At 37.3% G+C, this 17,838-nt stretch overlaps 1 protein-coding gene across 7 annotated transcripts in view; it reads left to right on the top strand.

Moving 5' to 3' along the window:
• Positions 1 to 17,838, top strand: part of LOC147871604 (oxytocin receptor A-like) — a 546,632-nt gene that overhangs the window by 456,792 nt on the left and 72,002 nt on the right. The gene's annotated exons all lie outside the window — the stretch shown is intronic.

Raw genomic sequence — 17,838 nt, 5'->3', positions numbered from 1 at the left:
AGAATCTAGTATAAGCTATTTTCAGTACGGTAATATAGTTTGGGCACCATAAACGGTGGAGAATTGCTTATAAACTGAGTTACAATCAACCCCAAGAAAACTCTACCCTGCGAAGTAAAATATTTATAAATAAGCGACGTTTATTTATGTCTGTCTTTTACTATTAAAAATTCAGTCATGGATGCTATAAGCTTTAATGTCCAGTTCTAGTGAAGCTCCGATCCGTTTTATAAAGTCCATCACCCATCTTCGAACTTTTAACAATATCAATTTAATTTCCAGATACGCTTAAAAGGCGGGAAGAACAATAGTTATTCAGAGCATGTTCTTGGAATTTTGTTTCATGTTGTAACAGTAGGATATTCGATTTCCAAAATCGTTTACAAAAATAATTTTCCGTATTGTCAGAAAAAGGGTCGACATCCAAGCAGCTCTGTGTAGTTAGAAACACGGTTATAAATTTTTATGCGACGTTACGACATAAATTAAAAGCGCTCCTCGTTATTAAGAAACATTAGACTATTGTAATGCACAGAAACTATATATGTAACTTCTGAAGTTTCCTTAGCTTTTGTACTTACACTTTCATCTGCTGCGATGTTAATTAGAGCAATTGCGGAACTTTCTAGGACACCTGCTGCCTTAGATTTCTAAACGACAGAACGAAAGTCGGACATTCACGACAAAGACATAATAGTTTATTTAAATCTACAGAAGCCGCCTCACAACGTTTATTGTCCTCTTATTTCTGAGCAACGAAGCTTACACATTTTATTTACGTAACTCGCGAACGTTGAAATTCTATAAAGAAGTTTACATAGCCGACAACGTTCTTGTACACGTACAAACCTAATAGCGTCATTTGTTTTAGTACCCAAAGCGACCTTGAAATAGGCGAATCCTTTGGTCGGTACGAACAGCACATAAACAAGAATCTTCCTTTTTATATCAACTTCCCCTTACATGTGACGTCACACACAGATACAGCTGGTTCGAACCACGGTTACGAAAAAGTGTGCTGATATTTGACTCGCCCTAAAATTACCCTGATGTAAACAAAGATGAGAGGAAGATTGATGCACATATGTAAATCCGGAACGCGTTACTAACCACTTCTCTTGTATGACTGGCCAGAGATTATATAGATCACTGCATTACGTTTGCTGCAATTTTCATAAATTTATTAATCCCTCCCATTAATTTTTAAATATCGTAAGCAAAATATACGTTGAGTTTAAAATTCCGCAACGCAGTGTTGCAAAATCATATACTTTATAAATTTTTAAGAGAGTGCAATTTTTTTATACCAATCACGTGACGTGGCTAGAGGCGAATTCTGATTGTCCTTCCGTGAAACAAAGTACATCATTTGTTCTTCGTATCCAATGAGTGATTATCAATTAGTCATGGATTAAATCGTAGGCCTACTACTGATAAAAGAACGTAACAACATGTAAGTAAACAATTACGCGTTTAATGAAAATTAATTATTTTATATTAAACGAAAAAACTCCGAAATTGCAGTACGCAACATATCACAAACAATGGATAATTTCTGAAATAATTCTCTAAACAACTTTTTCAACTCAGCGGTTATTCAGCTATCTCGTATTCGGTAAGGACGGATTTTCCCTTTTGAAGATTTATGTGTTCTTCGTCATCCTTTGCAGATATTTAACAAAATATTAGACTAGAACAGACAAAGACGATCAGTAGGCAGCAATATTTAGAATTAAAATCCTCAGAATTTGCGGTCTCTAATCGAATATTTTGTTCCATAAAAGGCTGAAAATTCTTACCCAGCTGATATATTAGCGTGTCAAGAACGCCTCAGCTCCAGTAAATTACTCTGTAGTTATTGCTGTAAACCCAAAATCCGATCTTCGTATTTGGGTGGTCCCGAGTTCCAAACCTCGAACCGGAGACGGACTACAAAGAATGAGAATTCTCTTGTTTCCTTTGGCTGCTTCAGCCAAATGCTGATGAATTATCGACGCAAAATGATATTTAATAGTTTATTTTCGTACGTCTTGTGTGTTCATTTGATATTAAATGTATAATTCTATATTAAAACGTGTACAGAAATAACAGTCATATGTTTATCATGACTTCCTGTTTTTCAGTTCCCTTAGATGAAATTTACAAATTCCCTGCGGGCAGTATTATATTTTCTAAACTTACTTTTCATCCAGATGGGAATACGGTGCATAATTTAAGCTATAAGGAACTAATATGAACTTTAAGTTCATAAACCAGAACGTTCTTAGGCTTTTGAATCCTAATTAAGTCATAAATCTTAACGTCACTCCGTGTTAACGTGGAACATAACTTTTTGTAGCAATGAAAAATGTAATCAATTTACTGCAAACTCGGTTCATAGTCCGCCTGATTTTCAAAACGACCGACATTCAGAGCTACGAAAACTTTGTTTCTCAGTCACAAACACAAGGTGAATAGTGTTTTGTACATGCATATATATATATATTGTTGTTGTTTTCTTGGCTCTACAACCAGGTTGTGGGTTTTCGCCGCCTCCTTTCGGATGTTTTCCTAATCTTTAAAGTGTGCATTTGTGAGTAGTAAGTGACAAGCCCACTGCCTCTGCACAATTTCTACTCAATCCTGATTTGACTGCCAGAGCCATCTAGTAGTGAATCAGGAGAGACTTGGGTGAGAAATGGCCGCTGAATTTTGTATTTATATAAGAGCAAATAACTGATTCAAACTTCAGCTGGGGAATCATCCAATCCATAATTTCCTAATTTTTTATTTTATGATGTTAAACTTTCTCTCGTCTCATTCCCTGACAACTGCCTGCATGACCGTTGGCTTGTCAGAGAGCGATTCAGCTCAATGAGCTCTTGTATTATTATAGTAGTCGGGATGAATCCGTGAGTTCGAGGTCCAGAACAAGTAAAATGCAAGGGGTTTCGAGGGGTAGCTGAGAAATAAACACGAACTGCCCATACTTTTAACAACATTCCCCAGCGTCCTCCTTTGTATCTCATTGTCTGAATTCTTACGTCGATAGTGTCTGTGGTTTAAACGGCACATGCTGTAGAGTTAGTGACGTAGGCGGAACTCACTCTTTGAACCGAGACAGTACACTTTTAATTAAAAATCTTGTGGAAACAATGAGGCCCCCGGGGATGAGAGAGTTCATCCTATAAGTCGCAACGAATTCTGTGTCAACAAATTATGTAATATCTTGTGGTAAGGCAAAATTTTAACCTATTCGTGTAAAATTCACGGTGATGACGTCCGAGCTTCTGTGGGACGAACTCATGTCCCTGAAAGGGCGGCTAACCAACAACGGGAATGAAATACACGGAGCTACGGACGCTGTAAGGAATTTGCCTAGTTCTAAAAGGGGCTTTGCGCCCTTGGAAATATTACCAGCGTAAATTTGTCTCCCTCTTAGTTCTGTTCTGCAAATGAGATGTCTGATGTTTTCTACTGCTGGAAGAATGTCAGCCTACACCTAAGGCAACATCTCTTTATAAGGTTGTATTGACACCAAACACAAGTTAACAGTAGGAAAATTTAATTAAACGCATCGTATAAATCGTAAGGAACATTTAAGGTCTGAAGCCATTGCTGCAGCCTTTAAGAGTGGCTGCAACGTGTTCTCTGTTTCTTCTTTCTTTCTTTCATTCTTTCTTTCTTTCTTTCTTTCTTTATTTATTTATTTATTTGAATTAAAATGCCAAAGATACAGATCAAATGGTTTACGTCTTTACATCCAACTGGTAAACATATGCAACAAATATTTCAAAAATTAATAATATAACATTTTTTCCAACACATTTTATTTATGTTTATGGTATGATTCTTAAAATAAACAGCATTTATTTTTTTAAAAAAAATATATATTAACCGATTAATCTCTTTAGTGTAGAACTTTTTTCTCTTAGTTTAAGACAGAATGTTTAAACATTATTTACTGACATCTGCTTCGAAGGGTTAGCCCTTTTAGGCTCAGTCCGATTATATCTGTACAAGCTTACAGCTTAAAATATAGTTAAATTTGTCCTAATGGCTTGTCACACTCGTAGTAAATAATTTTTAAGGGTTGAATTTGACAGTACGTTTACACAAAGATTCTTTATTACAGTTTAAATGCTTATTAAAAATCCACTACGGGTTTCGATCTGAATTGTTCATTTTCAGGTGGATATCTTAAAGTGTTCGGCATTTAAAATATATAACCGCTAATTTGTATACGTAATTTCTGTTTCTGTACTTTGCTAGGCATTCAGAAAATTACATTCAATTACATTGTAAGAACATCCAATATTTTTTAAAAATCATATTAATTAAATTGGACCTAATAGAGTGACATTTCATAGTATAAATTCATGAAAAGTTTAATTTTACGGTTCTACGTAAATACCGAGTAACCGAATTGGTTACACGAGGAGACACTGAAATATGTTACTCATTTATTGAACTTTTCCCCCAATATTCTGCTGCAATATATTTCTGTCTCAAAGCAGAATATCAGATTCGATAATCGAGTTGATATTTGCATCCTTGTACTGAGAATTTTGGGCAGAAATTTCGCTGTTATTCATATCTATACAGCATGACCTGTGACACCCGTTTCTGTAACTTTGAAATGACCAAAATAGACACACACATAATCCCCTCCAACTCTAATAATTTTAATGTAGTGGCGGAACGAACACCAATCCCGTGAACTTTAATGCATTCAGCTATTTGTTTCATTAACCTCACTCTGGAGTCCAGTGAATGCCAAGACCAAGTTTTGAATTTCCATTTCAAATGCTTTAATGTCGTACATTTTAGCAAGCAGACTATTTGAAAAACTAACTTCTCGCTAAATTACGTATGCATCAGCCTGTCCGTATTAAAGGATATGTACTTTTTATTTATTTGTTTATTAAAAAATACAATTTGAATCGTAAAAATTATATAACGACTCGGTGGTTGTAAATTGGGAAGGATTTTGAAGGAAAATGTCCGGAACCAAATTGTTTAATGAAACCTTTCAATCAGGATATCTGGGCGCACGAATGAGACTCAAATTTTAATCATTCCAAGTACAAAGTATTAAATTAGTATATCGTGACGTTCTGTTTGCATGAATACATTTTAATAATACATTTCCGGCAGATACAATATTTTGACTGAGGTTTATGGAGGTAGTCTTCTATTCCTGCAGAGAGTTCCAGATTGAGTCTGCATTTAGCAACGCCCTGGTATCTATAAATTATATAATTTTAATAAAAGTATTCCACTCTGTTGTTGTCCGATTTTTTTAGAACATATAATTATTCCTTCAATAAGTGAATGATGACTCTGAAACTGATAAAGATGTTAAACTCTGGAAATCTGTTAACCAAAAATAATGCTACTCTTTCGTTCTTTGCTAATTTTTCAACCATTATTATTTCTTTAAACAAAAATAATAAGCAGTCATAATAACTAGGATATGACGCGCAATGTATGTTTTCCATGAAACTGACTTATTTTTTTAAGTACGTTTAGTATTCGTACGTATATCCACAGTTTCACATTATCTGTGTTTGTTTTAGTTCTAATAAATCTTCAATTAAGAGTACATAGTTTCCATTGGCTTAAATGATTATTTTGGCATTTCCGTTTAATATCGGGGATTTCAACAAACGTTTTGCATTTATTGATATTTATGTGATTCCGCGGTTAGAAATTATTGCTTTTGTATTATTGATATTCTGTTTTAAAAAACTCTTAATATGGGATGTAATTGATTCATCCAAACATACGTTTTCTCAATAAAGCCTCAATTTATATTGTTTATTAATTTAATTAATTCTTAGTTATTTATTTAACAACATCTACAGGGTGTCGAATTATAGGATTATTAATTAATAATTTATTTTTAAAGGAAGAGGGGAGGTTGTATCCCGTCATTTGCCCGGAGGGACTGACGAAAATAACGAAAATCCTTAGTCAAGATATCCGGTCCCCTAGTCGAGATTTAAGCTCATCATCTGCGGAATACGAGGCTGGAAAGCTAAGCGCCCGGCCTCGGCGAAAGTTGCCTTCTGTAACAACGGCGAAACTCTAAAAGGAGAATTAATTGTCTGAGAATAATTCTGGTAATCCCTTTGAATTCTCAAGGTACTACAGTAACACGAGAAGAGTGATTTTTAGACACAATGGCGTTCTGACGGTCGCCTCTGAAGCCCGTGTTAAAGTCGCTTTCGTTAAATATTAAAGCCGCCATCTCTCTGATAGCTAATTGGCAAAAGTTACAAATCGTAAGAATTGCGTAAGTTTATCTTTAAATATTACACAGCAAAGTTCGTGTAATTTCATGTCGACATGTTTAAAATATGTCTGATGAAGGAAATCATTTGACAGTATCAGATAATAATTATTTATTGTGAGGTGACGTAGGTTGATAAGATCTGAGTATAATTAAATCCGCGTAACAAGAAAATAGCCCATGCAGATCGTGCAGAGATGAAAAATAATAACTCTAAAACACTGGAGAAGAAATTTGATTCCTTGTGAAGGATAGAAGATATAGTCAACTAAAATGTGCGATCTTTACAAAGCCAGTGTTTTGTACAAAAGTGGCTTTTGTAGCAACGTTAGTTATTACGAAATTCTTAGCCCAACTGCCATTGTCTTTTTCGTCACTTCCCAAGAGCGAAAATACCCATGAATGGAACACATGAGCCCACAAGAAAATCTGCATTCCAGATTCAGACATGTTATACCAGTAAAGGTTATGAATCTTATATAAAAAGTGGCATAAGTATATCTATATACATCTGAAGATTTCCGTCTTCTGGGTTGTTGCGGTGTGTAGTCTGGTCGATGTTTACAAACGTTTCAGAGGTCATACTGCCTCCGTCATCAGAGTATGAAGTTTTATGTCTTCTGGTTTGTTGCGCCGTGTAGTCTGGTCGATGTTAACCAACGTTTCAGAGGTCATACTGCCTCCGTCATCAGAGTATGAAGATTTCTGTCTTCTGGGTTGTTGCGCTGTGTAGTCTGGTCGATGTTTACCAACGTTTCGGAGGTCATACTGCCTCCGTCATCAGAGTATGAAGATTTCCATCTTCTGGGTTGTTGCGCTGTGTAGTCTGGTCGATGTTTACCAACGTTTCAGAGGTTATACTGCCTCCGTCATCAGAGTATGAAGATTTCCGTCTTCTGGGTTGTTGCGCTGTGTAGTCTGGTCGATGTTAAGCAACGTTTCAGAGGTCATACTGCCTCCGTCATCAGAGTATGAAGATTTCCGTCTTCTGGGTTGTTGCGCTGTGTAGTCTGGTCGATGTTAACCAACGTTTCAGAGGTCATACTGCCTCCGTCATCAGAGTATGAAGATTTCTGTCTTCTGGGTTGTTGCGCTGTGTAATCTGATAGATGTCAACCAACGTTTCAGAGGTCATACTGCCTCCGTCATCAGAGTATGAAGATTTCTGTCTTCTGGGTTGTTGCGCTGTGTAGTCTGGTCGATGTTAACCAACGTTTCAGAGGTCATACTGCCTCCGTCATCAGAGTATGAAGATTTCCGTCTTCTGGGTTGTTGCGCTGTGTAGTCTGGTGGATGTTAACCAACGTTTCTGAGGTCATACTGACTCCGTCATCAGAGTATGAAGATTTCCGTCTTCTGGGTTGTTGCGCTGTGTAGTCTGGTCGATGTTAACCAACGTTTCAGAGGTCCTACTGCCTCCGTCATCAGAGTATGAAGATTTCTGTCTTCTGGGTTCTTGCGCTGTGTAGTCTGGTAGATGTCAACCAACGTTTCAGAGGTCATACTGCCTCCGTCATCAGAGTATGAAGATTTCTGTCTTCTGGGTTGTTGCGCTGTGTAGTCTGGTAGATGTTTACCAACGTTTCAGAGGTCATACTGCCTCCGTCATCAGAGTATGAAGATTTCTGTCTTCTGGGTTGTTGCGCTGTGTAGTCTAGTAGATGTTTACCAACGTTTCAGAGGTCATACTGCCTCCGTCATCAGAGTATGAAGATTTCTGTCTTCTGGGTTGTTGCGCTGTGTAGTCTGGTCGATGTTAACCAACGTTTCGAATGTCATACTGCCTCTGTCATCAGGGCGATGAGTATGAAGATTTCTGTCTTCTGGGTTGTTGTGCTGTGTAGTCTGGTCGATGTTAGCCAAAGTTTTAGAGGTCATACTGCCTTCGTCATTAGTCCAACAACCCACAAGACAGAAATCTTCTTACTCACCGCTGTGAAAACCTCAAATCATACATATATAAATCTGATCTCACCAAAGTCTGTTCTTTTACGAAAATATTATTGTCGTCAATTCGATTTCTACGTGAGGTATTCAAAAGTACAGATACATTATTTGAAGGGACTTGGTTGTTACACGTGTGCCGGCGATGCAAATAAGAGAATTTTCTACTTTTAGTGTAAGCAGTGCGCTAAGACATAGGTGCGTCATCACTGCAAATGCCGTATGTAAATCATTGGACGTATTTCGCATAAACATTGTCTCCCTTGAGCGAACGTTCTCAACAAGGGAAATGATCTAGCTTGGTTATCTGTTTTTTTTTTTGTATTTCTTTAACGATGTACATTTATATTAGTGTTCCCTAGGTGGATTATTTGTTTTTATTTATATTTCTTAATTTATTTTTCTTTGTGTAAAATATTGTTTCTATTTTGGGTTTGCCTGTACTTGGCTGTTATATTTAATACTGTACTAGTATAAGTTTAGTTAATCTGTTTGCGTAATATTTTTCATTATTATTGTATGTATTATCAGTGTTTGTCTGTTATTGGCTTCTTAATGATGGCAAACACTTAAATAAATTAATTTAATTTAATTAAAGTGAAAGAACATGCATTTCTGAGTTCAAACTTACTACAAATAGGTCTGCATCGCGCTTTGAAGATGTTTAATTGTATAACAGTACATTCAGATCTCACTCATTGAGTCGAATGTGCTATGACGACAAATAAACACATTAATAAACTTCACGGTGGGATAATCTCATGGAACGATCATGAAGTTTCACGATAACGGTACCGCGGACTCACTAAGCCAGATAACAAAGAGTAATTCGATTGTCGATGTTGCTGCAGGCTGCGACAGTGTGTACGTCATTTTTCACGAACATTCTGTCTGCAACTTCGCAGTCTTCACCGCTGTCAGAACTTCAGATCGCACATGTGTTTTTGTCTGACTACCACGCATTGACGAGGGTTTCAAATAAAATGTTTAGTGCCAGCAATTCCTGAGTTTGATTCCAGACAGCGACGCCGAGATGAACTATGCTAGACATTTAGCGACCGTTTTGGTTTATATCAAAAGTAAGGGCTTAAGAAATTATTTTAATATAATTAGAACATTTATTAATCAAAATATATCATAATTACATTTACTTTGGAAATTTGTTGTTGTATATTTTAGATCAGTGGTCCCCAACGCGGTGCCCGCGGGCTCCATGGCGCCCGCCAAGGCTTTTTTGGGTGCCCGCGTTGATACGGAAAGAGGTTATACTAAATAATGAAGACCGTTCAACCATGAACAATATAAAATCAAACCACATATCACTACTTACTAATGCCCATCTCGACGATTGTTTGCGAGCATACTACACTCCCAAATTTGAAAAACTGGCCGATGAAATGCAGCGCCAAACATCACACTAACTTCCCACTTGAGTAATAATAATTGTACTTTTGAAATTACTTATTTTGATCGCACGGTTTCTTGTATCATTAAACGTCGTGTTGTTTTGTGTATTATTTGGTGCCCATATCCTATTTGTCCAGAGAAAGGAAAATTTGGCTTTGTTAATTGGTTGGTGCCCACCACGATCTCATAAACTCTCAAATGTTCCCGTAGGCACAAAAAGGTCGGGGACCACTGATGTACAGGGTAGATTCAATGAAATCAGTAGCAGACTCCCTGCTGTGAAAACCTCAAATCCTCCTATAATTTCACCTCTCTTTGGTCCAAATATTCTCCTCAGTGCCCTATTCTCAAATACCCTTCCTTGGTGTCAGAGACCAAGTTTCACACCCATACAAAACCACAGAAAAACTATAGTTTTGTGTATTTACACTTTACTTTTTTAGAGAGCAGACGTAAAGACAAGGTTCTGAACTGAGTGGTAATCAGCATTACCCTAAATTATTATTATCTTATTTCCTGCTCATATTTTGATTTTTAAGCATTTATTAACAACCAAACTATTAAGTGCATAATAATAGTAACTGTTCAAAGAGTCTTTGGGATTCTATGCAGGTTTTAGCACGTATTTAAATTGACTGGCTAGCTTCAATAATGGTCTCGGGATGATGCCATATGCTCTCTGCCTCTGACGAAATACGACCAACCAGTACGGGCCTTCTATCAACCTTTACTACGTACCCTAAGTCTCCATTTTCATGGTATCCTGATGACGGAGGCAGTATGACCTCTGAAACGTTCGTTAACATCGACCAGACTACACAGCACAACAACCCAGAAGACAGGAATCTTCATACTCTGATGACGGAGGCAGTATGACCTCTGAAACGCTGGTTAACATCTACCAGACTACACAGCGCAACAACCCAGAAGACAGAAATCTTCATACTCTGATGACGGAGGCAGTATGACCTCTGAAACGTTGGTAAACTTCAACCAGACTACACAGCGCAACAACCCTGAAGACAGAAATCTTCAACTGCTATCCTGATAGATATTTTTGAATTAACTGACACCCTGTAAATGCTGTGATATTACCTTAGATTAGGTATCTGCCACTTTCATCTTCTTCCTTTATAATAAATACTTCGTTATTATACCGCCATTTCTTATTTGACGCTTGTAATTTAATCATTCACAGCCTCAGTCAGCTTTTAGTTTAACCTAATCACAATTTACCAGATAGTAATCATAGACAGTGTTCGTTAAAACTGAAATTTCAACTTCGAAGTTGTTGTATGAATCTGGATTAACTGCGTACAGGGCATGTAGAAAGAGTGATTAGCGCTTTAGTAATGCAATGTTGTTCCTAAATATATATATATATATATATATATATATATATATATATATATATATATACGTGTCTGTAATAAATAAAAACTTCAATGTTGTGTGCGAATCCGTAAAGAAGCAGAATCCTTCTTCAGAAGTAAATTATTTGCTCAGCTAATCAAAATATTTTTCTATATACTCTGGAACCCGGATGTTTGTTAGGTTTTCACGAGAGTCGCCATTGGTCCTGATTTCGAGTCAAATTAATCCAGTCTACAACCTTAAATCTGTTTCTTTAATATCATTATTTTCAGTTGGTTAGACTAACCCAGAAACATCTTCCCAACACCGAGGTTCTAAGCTGAATATGCCGAATATCGTTTACTCCGGCCCAGTCTCAAAACAAGACGACCAATCACATCGGCTGTTCACGATGGATTGCTTTATATCTGAGGGTCGTCGTATCTCATCCACGCGCCTTGCCAAGGTGGCGAAACTTCCACTTAACATGGAAATCGCAAGGAAGGTATTCGGAAAACAAGCGTGTTCAAAATTAGAGCACGTGCCTCCGCTCTTGTTTGTACAAGGCGACGGAATACCTTTAACATTATGGCCATAATTCCTGAACCCTTATGCCGGTGTAAGAGTGGGTGACAAGACAAAGCTAAACTACACCGACAAACAATTCTCCAGAGCATGGGTGTGCAAAATTGAGTACGTTAGTCGCCCGCGGTCTTTGTTGTGGTTTATGAATTTAAACTTCAGTTTTAAAACTACACATTACCTTAAGTCAGACTTCTTTATAAATGATGACACAGGAAATATTTTAAAGTCAATACAGAAATCGATCTTACAGATTTTCATTAACTATAAAATGTACAAGAAGCCATTAGGTGACATTTTAGAGACAGAGAGACATAACTTGTAAATTTTAAAGGTGATGTTGCCCCTGGACCAAAGCATAAACGAAGAAAAGCGAAACATAAATTTCATATTCCAAGTGACATTTTGTAGGTAATATACTGAATAAATGAATATGTCAGAAAGGATGCAAATATTACTTTAAAATTTTACAGCAAAAGTCGCATTATTATATCTTAAACAATGACCTCGTGAAAATATAAGTTTGGAAGTTCATCAGATTAAATTGATTAGTCCACCGGAAGGATTTCTAGAAATAATCTTATTAAATATTGCACCGTAACAATTCGACTTGGGGAGACGAGCTAGATCAATGGAGCGATACATGACTAAATATGTAACAACGGTAGAATGGCATTTGTAGTGAATACAGAATAACTCGGAGAAACGTCTATCAAAGTGACATTTTGTTTACCAGAAATTCCACACAGACTGCCGGTCTGCCCTGGGCTCGAAACGGTGTCTCCGAGGGGAAAAATTTGGCTTTCTTAATAGTCATAATATTTCTTCACCAGCTGGACTACTATTAGCTTTCCAAGATGACTCTAGGCATTTAATTAATCATTGATGTCCAGTTCTTTATGAATACCTGCGTGTTGCGTGATGTACAAGCGGAGATTAAAATGATCGCTTAAATACACATCAATGATCCCAGCTCGTATTCATCATAGCAAAAAATACTCGGGATTTGAAACTCTGTAGAATTAATAATCTGTATTATTTATATTATAACAAGTAAATCATGTACAGTTTTCCCCTGCAAGGCACACCAACGCTTTCCTCAGTGACAAGCCTGAACACCAGCTTGACATCTCAATTGAATATGTCCACTCAGAAAAGTTAGTTCTACATATAAAGGTGGTAGCTACATGTAAACAGTGAATGAATAATCATACTTCATGAAACAGAGTCCTTCTTGAGAATGTCATAGTACGCTCAGCTGCTTAACAAGAATCCCACTCTTTTCACAAAAAAAAAACAAGGTCCAATGTTGTGTTCACAGCAGTCCGCCGCATTTTAAACAAGATAAACCCAATATAAACGCACTTACGAAATTTCCCCGAAGATCGATTTTAAAAGTCAACTACTATCTACTAGGTCTTCGAAATTGTATCTTACTTTCAAGCTCTTCAGCTAAACTTTTGCTAGGATTCCCCATCACGTTCATGTGTGCTTCATACCCAAGCTCATTGAATAATCCTTGATTTTATCATCTTAATATTGACTTACTATCTTATAAACGAGTAATTCGATATGAAGGTCTTTCTAATGCACGGATACCACGAAAAAATATCATTGACGACCTTGTATTTAATCGCATTTTCCTTCATCCAACTTTGTTGTTTGTGTCACGTGTTCTTAATATTTCTCTCTATAGAACTTGATAGTTTTACGGATTGTGGCTTCTTGGATTGATATGCCGTGTAGTATTTTGGCCGTATAAAATCAACTTCAACCTTGAAGACGAAGATAGCATGCTCCTCCGAAACTTATCTTTTCTGGCTAACGATACAACGAGCAACAAACTAGTATTCATACTTTATAACAGTAATGTCCAGATATGTAACGTAACACGTATATACGCCTGTGTGATACCACCCCGCCTTGTAGCAGCGACAGAGAAGTTGCCTCAAATGTAAGGCGAAGCAACCCTTTTCTGAACGTTCGTCCTCAGAAAATACGTCATTTGTGTTGTACTGCCAGAATTTTTGATTTATTGAACCAGTGGATGCAACGTGAGAACGAAACATTGAGAAAATTTGCCTATTAGCTTCACCATATTTGTCTGTCTGTCCATCTGTCATCATGTAACAACTCGAGAACTTCTGAACGGAATTTCGTTTATTAAAACGTTTTGACACATTCCAATTTTGGTTAAAGCTTGACAAAATAACATACCTAAGATTTCTCTTTGCAACATGATGCAAATCCCAGAGTTTAATCACCTTATTAAATAGTATAACCCATTACAGGAAGACTTCCATGGATTTTTACGAACATCTTTAGAGTATGTAAGACTTGAGGTTCTCACAGCGGTGAGTATGAAGATTTCCGTCTTCTGGGTTCTTGCGCTGTGTAGTCTGGTCGATGTTAACCAACGTTTCGGAGGTCATACTGCCTCCGTCATCAGAGTATGAAGATTTCTGTCTTCTGGGTTGTTACGCTGTGTAGTCTGGTCGATGTTAACCAACGTTTCAGAGGTCATACTGCCTCCATCATCAGAGTATGAAGATTTCTGTCTTCTGGGTTGTTACACTGTGTAGTCTGGTCGATGTTAACCAACGTTTCAGAGGTCATACTGCCTCCGTCATCAGAGTATGAAGATTTCTGTCTTCTGGGTTGTTACGCTGTGTAGTCTGGTCGATGTTAACCAACGTTTCAGAGGTCATACTGCCTCCATCATCAGAGTATGAAGATTTCTGTCTTCTGGGTCGTTGCGCCGTGTAGTCTGGTCGATGTTAACCAACGTTTCAGAGGTCATACTGCCTCCGTCATCAGAGTATGAAGATTTCCGTCTTCTGGGTTGTTGCGCTGTGTAGTCTGGTCGATGTTAACCAACGTTTCGGAGGTCATACTGCCTCCGTCATCAGAGTATGAAGATTTCCGTCTTCTGGGTTGTTGCGCTGTGTAGTCTGGTCGATGTTTACCAACGTTTCGGAGGTCATACTGCCTCCGTCATCAGGGCGATGAGTATGAAGATTTCTGTCTTCTGGGTTGTTGCGCTGTGTAGTCTGGTCGATGTTAACCAACGTTTCAGAGGTCATACTGCCTCCGTCATCAGAGTATGAAGATTTCTGTCTTCTGGGTTGTTGCGCTGTGTAGTCTGGTCGATGTTTACCAACGTTTCAGAGGTCATACTGCCTCCGTCGTCAGGGCGAGATTTGAAGTTTTCACAGCGGTGAGTCTGAAGATTTCTGTCTTCTGGGTTGTTGCGCTGTGTAGTCTGGTCGATGTTAACCAACGTTTCGGAGGTCATACTGCCTCCGTCATCAGAGTATGAAGATTTCCGTCTCCTGGGTTGTTGCGCTGTGTAGTCTGGTCGATGTTAACCAACGTTTTGGAGGTCATACTGCCTTCGTCATCAGAGTATGAAGATTTCTGTCTTCTGGGTTGTTGCGCTGTGTAGTCTGGTCGATGTTAACCAACGTTTCAGAGGTCATACTGCCTCCGTCATCAGAGTATGAAGATTTCCGTCTTCTGGGTTGTTGCGCTGTGTAGTCTGGTCGATGTTAACCAACGTTTCAGAGGTCATACTGCCTCCGTCATCAGAGTATGAAGATTTCTGTCTTCTGGGTTGTTGCGCTGTGTAGTCTGGTCGATGTTTACCAACGTTTCAGAGGTCATACTGCCTCCGTCATCAGAGTATGAAGATTTCTGTCTTCTGGGTTGTTGCGCTGTGTAGTCTGGTCGATGTTTACCAACGTTTCAGAGGTCATACTGCCTCCGTCCTGATGATGGAGGCAGTATGACCTCTGAAACGTTGGTTTAACATCGACCAGACTACACAGCGCAACAACCCAGAAGACGGAAATATTCATCTTTAGAGTAACTCGTGTAATATTTACCGACGGAAAACGTTTTGGAAAAAGTTGTAGAAAACGTAACTATTTTCTTAATGGGCCAAACTTGTCAGATTTGTTACTTTACGAGTATATATTCTAACTTGATTATTTATTAACATGATTATTACTGACCCTTCGTCCAAGAAGTCCTGTCTAATATCTGAAGAGCAAGGATTTATAATTTCAAAATAGCTCTAAAATGAAACGGACAACACGACTAATTCATAACAGCTAGAAAATCATCCAATGGCGGCACTGTACTTCTACACTTAAAGTACTTTAACAATGATAATGAACTGACGTATTCACATTTAACAGATCTATTAGCTAATGTGCCATATACGATATTCGTTCTGCTTAAAGGACTACATACGTGACGGTCTTAATTACAATGTAACTCCAGTTCAGTAGTTAGCGACGTAATTTCCGTTTTCATAACACGCATATAATCTTCATTAAACTGTTTTAGAATAAACGGCGATGTGGCAGGACAGGCCCACTCGAATGGATCCAACTTACTTCCAAGTAATTTGTATACATTGTACTCAAACATTCAAGGAATGTTCCATAATATGGATCCCGGAAATTGCTTATAGCCGTCATATAAGAAGCGCTTAATTGTCCACTATACTAAGGCAGTTTATTACAGTCTTAGTCCCTATAACTTATAGATTGATTACTACTTTAATGTCAGTGCTTAGTGAGCAGTAAAGAAATCCATCCGCTGATGTTGTCCTGCGTGATATTTATTACGCAGTAGCAAACTTCCGTTGATTCTGTTTTTATGTGGCCTTTCTGGAAGATTTATTCAATGATATCCTTCATTTCCCGTTTTTGCAATAAATCGTCACTATCAACAAAGCGTTCTGATAAGACCTCATGGATTGCAAATTTCTATTGCTCTGACGTTCAGTCCTTACCGTTAATGTTACACGTGCATTTAAGTAATACGTTCTTTCTATATATTGAAAGACTCCAAGAGACGCAGCATCCATGTCACGTTATTAAAACTCGTAAGCTTGAAAATGCTTGGTTTGATTCGGTACATTACTTCTTCCTTCTCCACTGTTGATAGCCTTTTGGTCTTGTACAGTACCTTAGTCCGTTCCAAAATTGAGTATGCTTCCGTTGTTTGGAACTCTATTACTAATACAGATTCCTTTAAATTGGAAAGGATTCAAAGGAAATTTGTAGCTCTATGTTACACTAGATTCTTTAATGGCGTGTGTGCCTATAATTACGATGATATATTAGTTAGATTAAACTTCTTATCGTTACATTTAAGGAGGAGGCTTTTGGATGCGCTTTTCCTCATCAATGTTTTTAAAGGCAAAATTAGTTACTCATCTGTTTTTGATACAGTTAGTCTCTGCATACCCACTAGGTCCATCAGAGACTACTCTACCTTTACTGTACAACGTAATTTCAAGGCCAGTCCTTCTGCCAGATGCGTTTCTGCTGCCAATGCAGTCTGTAGGAGCATCGACATCTTTAACAAAGATCGTATTTTGCTTACTGATGTCAGTCAGCTTTTTAAACAATAATCATTGTTTTTATTGTTTACTTAGTATAACATTTTATTTTGTATGTTGTTTGTCCAAAATTAAACTGTTTTTAGTTTAATTATTATTTTACTTATCTATAACATTTAGTTTTTTACTTATTAGTTATTTTGCAATAAATTAATATTGTACAGTTATGTTTTCAGTTCTTTGTTTGTTTGCTTTTGTATAGTAATGTTTGTATTTTGTTAGTGCTTGGCTGTTATTGGCCTTTTTGGCTGTTGTCAAGCACTTTAATAAATGAATGAATTGAATTGAATTATTTTCTTGATTTTACCAAAACTCTTTCATTTATATCGGTAATAACATAACATAAAATTCTGGAAAAGTAGAGATATTATCAGTATTTGTATTTTTCCAATCAGCTCGTGTCTTCCTTTCAAACTTGCTGCATATTTATTTTGATTGTCTCAACCCACGTGACTTAACATTCATACTTTATTGCCTCGTTAAGAATTTTTTCTACGTATTTTTCCATCTATTTCTTGTTTCATGTCCCTTTGATGTACATATCTCCTCGTTACCTTCTTTTGTAGCCTATTAGGTTATTTAACGTCTCTATTTCACCTGTTAAGGTTATATACAGTCAAATGATATTAGATAGACACTTAAATGTAGTAAATAATTCTAAGTGTGTCCAGGGTGACACCGCATTAGAAATCTGTTTGTTCACACACATACATCTTTATGTACAACAAAAATGAACATCGACAGGGGATTAAATGCTAAAGGAAATAATCTTATGCATTTTAAAGTTCGTAAAGGAAAATAGTCTTGAAACAAACCTGTCATGTGTTACTGTACTCTACTTCTACTGACAGCCCTGGTCGAGTGG

This window comes from Zootermopsis nevadensis, unplaced genomic scaffold (assembly GCF_977971745.1).
Source record: "Zootermopsis nevadensis isolate Lab colony 2312 unplaced genomic scaffold, Znev_1.0 Znev_ptg000045l, whole genome shotgun sequence".
Taxonomy (NCBI): Eukaryota; Metazoa; Arthropoda; class Insecta; order Blattodea; family Termopsidae; genus Zootermopsis; species Zootermopsis nevadensis.
The sequence above is the reverse complement of the archived record's forward strand: the minus strand, read 5'-3'. Positions and strand labels throughout refer to the sequence as shown.